Source organism: Notolepis coatsorum (assembly GCF_963971535.1).
Source record: "Notolepis coatsorum genome assembly, contig: SCAFFOLD_244, whole genome shotgun sequence".
In the NCBI taxonomy this organism is placed as follows: domain Eukaryota; kingdom Metazoa; phylum Chordata; class Actinopteri; order Aulopiformes; family Paralepididae; genus Notolepis; species Notolepis coatsorum.
The window spans coordinates 249,898-254,516 of record NW_028170389.1 but is presented as its reverse complement, the minus strand read 5'-3'; positions in this window follow the sequence as shown (position 1 = coordinate 254,516).

Here is a 4,619-nt window from a genome sequence, read left to right as displayed (position 1 = left end):
CACTGACTTAAAAGGCCCATACATCTCCATAAATGTCCAGGGCGGAGGGAATAAGTGCTTACCCTACAGACCCCAAGTCTGTTAGGACAGCAGACTCGGTTGGCACTGCTCAAAACGTACCTTTTTAAAATAGCTTTTAAATGAATTATTATCTTTATTTCATTGTCTTATTTTTCTTTATTTCTATAAATTTTACTTAAATATTTTATTATAATTTGTATCATTGTTTTATGTAGTTTTTTTTATCATTTTATTTGTTCTTTTTTAATGTCAACATGTTATTTATATTATTCAACTCAAACATGTTCCGGTGTGATGTCACAGTATGATGTCATTGTCACGATCGGAGCTCGAGTCTGCCAGATGAGGAGCAATCAGCGCAGCTGCAAGAGATCACCTCATCAAGCGTTCCCTACTTCAACTCGCAGATCCCGTCATCCGACGTCGCAGTGTTAAACTGCCTACCGAGGTACGACGACGCTACCTGAAGACCAGCTGTAACTACCCGTTTATTCCTTCCCTAATCTTCTGTTTCTTGTGCCCCAGGACCTCGCTCCAGCGCCCTTCCACCCTGACGTCTCGAGCCCCAGCGTCCTTCCACCCTGATGTCTCGAGCCCCAGCGTCCTTCCACCCTGACGTCTCGAGCCCCAGCGTCCTTCCACCCTGACGTCTCGAGCCAAGCAAAGAGGACTCCTGCTCGCTCTCAAGCGCAAGACCTGTGCCCTCTCTCTCTCGCTGCCGACAGCTGCACTGAAGTGCACCTGTTCTCATTCTTCTCCCCCCCAAGAACATTATAACCTCCGTGTTGTTCACATTCCTGTTTCACATTCCTGTTATACTCTGCTTGGTTGGGAAGTATAATTAAAGAACCCTAAAACCGCTCCATTCTCTCCTCCTGTGTTTTGCTATTGGGCTCCGCAAGAACCCCATCCTCACAGTCATAATAGAACATTCTAGAACATTTGTGATGTCACAGTATGATATCATAATCAAACATTCTAGAACATTTGTGATGTCACAGTATGATGTCATAATCAAACATTCTAGAACATTTGTGATGTCACAGTATGATGTCATAATAGAACATTCTAGAACATTTGTGATGTCACAGTATGATGTCATAATCAAACATTCTAGAACATTTGTGATGTCACAGTATGATGTCATAATAGAACATTCTAGAACATTTGTGTACAGTATATATTCAACAATTCTCGCAGTAATACGCCACGATGCGTCTACACTGCCGGAAATTCTAAAGAAGAAGAAGATCTCATATCTCAGAAGACCAAGTGAAGATCTCACTTGTTGTTTCCGGCTACTTGTCTGTACGCTTGAATATATTCTGTAGATACAATTTAAAATCCCCACATGGAAAAGGAAACAATGTCCTGTACAATCCTTAATGAGCGGCCTCTGGAGGGAAGGTTCTGTGATGTGGTTATTAAAGTCAACAGCACTGAGTTGAATGCCCACAAGGCCCTCCTGTGTGACTGCAGTGACTATTTCAGGTAAGTTTAGCTTGGTTCAGGTTAACTTGGTTCTGGTTAGCTTGGTTCAGGTTAGCTTGGTTCAGGTTAGCTTGGTTAGTAAACAGATACCATACTGTACTTTTACTGTAAACAGGTAAAAATATACTATACTGTACTTCTACTGTAAAAATATACTATACTGTACTTATACTGTAAACAGATACTATACTGCACTTCTACTGTAAACAGATACTATACTGTACTTCTACTGTAAAAAGATACTATACTGTACTTCTACTGTAAACCGATACTATACTGTACTTCTACTGTAAACAGATACTACACTGTACTTCTACTGTAAACAGATACTATACTGTACTTCTACTGTAAACATATACTGTACTTCTACTGTAAACAGATACTATGCTGTACTTCTACTGTAAACAGATACTACACTGTACTTCTACTGTAAACATATACTATACTGTACTTCTACTGTAAACAGATACTATACTGTACTTCTACTGTAAATAGATACTATACTGTACTTCTACTGTAAACAGATACTATACTGTACCTCTACTGTAAAAATATACTATACTTCTACTGTGCTAAGACCCTATACTTCTACAGTGAAAATATATTACTACTAGGGCTGTCCCCGACTAAGGATTTGGATAGTCGACTATGATTGGCCAAAATGTGCCGTTAGTCGACTATTAGTCGACTAAAAAAAAGAAAAGAAAAAAAGTATAATATATATATATATATTTTTTTATCATTCCATTTGGGCTGTGGGGGGTGCTTAATGAATGAAGGAGTCGACTGAAGGCTTCTTGTTCTCTGCAAAAGCATGCATTTGGTCCACTGATGGATACATCTTGATATTTGTCTAGTCTAGTGTGTTCATTAGATGGGTGAAATCCTCTTTCAGTGCCTCTGTGCCTGTTTTCTTAGGCTATGGTTAGACTAGTGTATTCCTGGCGTTTTTTTATACGTTTTGACGACGTTTGATGTCCTATCTACACAGAAATGCGTTTTTTGGCGTTTTTTTGTGGATACGGCTGAAACGCAAAAATGGGTTTGCGTTTGGAGATACGCAAAAAAAACGAATCGACAACAGCGTGTAGTCAGCACGCTAGCCGTTGTTGCGAAAACGCCCATGCGCAGTAGATACCATCGCGTGCCCTTCCGGTGACAACAGTGTGTGTGTTTGGGACATAGCTGCTCCGTGTCCCAAATAGCTTCAGCTACCATGTGTTGTCAAGTTATTGTTATAAGGACCCCAGTCCAAGCTACAACAGTCTGCATTCCCTTAACAATTGTTTGTATTGAGCCGTATTGTATTGTACCCATATGCAATATGTTAAATAAAGTTTACATCCATTCATTCTGCTAGCATTACCGATTGCATGAGCAGCTGGCTAACGTGAGCTATCAGGATTCAGACCCTGTTAGCTCAGAGCTCCTCTTTCAACTTAACAAACATTAAACAAAATGGCCCAGTCATCTATTCACCTTTGTTTAATACACACAGCGTTGTCTCTAATGTTATCTAACTACTGATAGCTCGCGATATCATCAGTTTTGGTGCTGGCTAAGTAGCGTGAGCTAACGTTAGCTTCTAGCCACAATGCTATATTGTTATAATGGCGTACTCCATTGACGTTAGCATGCAGCTAACAATGCTACCGATCGTTTTTTAGACTAAACTATCCGCTCTTGGTGGTCACTTGTGTTGGTGTTAGTTTTGTTTCATCAACAAATGACAGGCAGAACACACAGTGAATGTATCCGTTTTGTTTATTGCACTTTTATTAGGCTTTGCTGAAAAAGAATTGCTGCATTGAGTAAATAGGCAAGATGGTGGCGCGGCATAGGCGCCTGCCTTATTGACATTAATTTTCTTTGCTGGAGCTTCCAGGAAGTGTATTGGCACATTCGTTCTGATTGGTTGAAATTGCCTTCATGTTTGCCACCTACTGCCACCTACTGCTTTGGCAGTGTACTACATCAGTGTGCTCGGGTGACAAAACGGAAAAAAAAACGAAAGTGTGACTCGAGGCGCACGACGTCGCGGCGATACGCGGCGATACGCATATGAAAACAATACGAAGATGATACGAAAGGTGTAACCGCAGTCTTAGGCAGTTGGCCTCTGGTATGCGTGCCATTAGCGTTAGCCACGCTTCTAAGAGGTTGGCAGTCGACTACGGCTCCTTTCGACCGATTAGTCGACTATTCGACTAATAGGGGTCAGCCCTAATTACTACACAGGACAGAATGTTGCTTACTGTTTACTCATCAGATATCTCTATACTCTGCGTCCCACAGAGCCCTCTTCACTCGCTGGAGCGACTCAGAGAAAGCCGTCTACAGTATCCCTGGGGTGTCCCCGGGTATGATGCAGCTCATCATAGAGTACTCCTACACACGCTTTGTGCTGGTGACAGCAGAGAACGTGAAAGAGCTTCTGGTGGCTGCAGACCAGCTTCGCGTCACTGGCATAGTAGGAGCGTGCTCTGACTTCCTAGAAGGCCAGCTGTCTCTGGAAAACTGTGTCGGCATCTGGAGGTTCACGGACATCTACTGCTGCCCTGACCTGAGGCGCAAGGCCCATCTCTTCATCGTGTGCCACTTTGAGGAGATGTTGCACGTCTCACAGGAGTTTGTGGAGCTGTCCCCGCAGCAACTGGTGGACATCATCGAGAGGGATGACCTGAACGTGAAGAGTGAGGAGGCGGTGTTCGAGGCCGTCCTCCGTTGGATCGACCACTCCCGTGAGGAGCGTAAAACACACATCCCTTTGCTGCTGCCCAAGGTAACTAATTGTATTACGGATACACAAACATGGTTGCTAGTGCCTGAGCCACATTATTATTTTTAATAAAATTTTTATAATATTTTTATTTTATTATTATTATTATTATTATTGTACTGTTATGTTCTGTGTTATGTATGAAAATAAAATAAAAACATTTATAAAAAATAATAATAATAATTGTATTACTGTGCATTACATTAAAACAACACTAGGTTCCCTAGTACAGTGGTTCTCAAACATTTGGGTCCAAACTGTTCCCTAGCAACAGAAACCGTCTACAACCGATGTCTAAGTTGTACCCGCTGTCTGCTTGTCTCTTCCC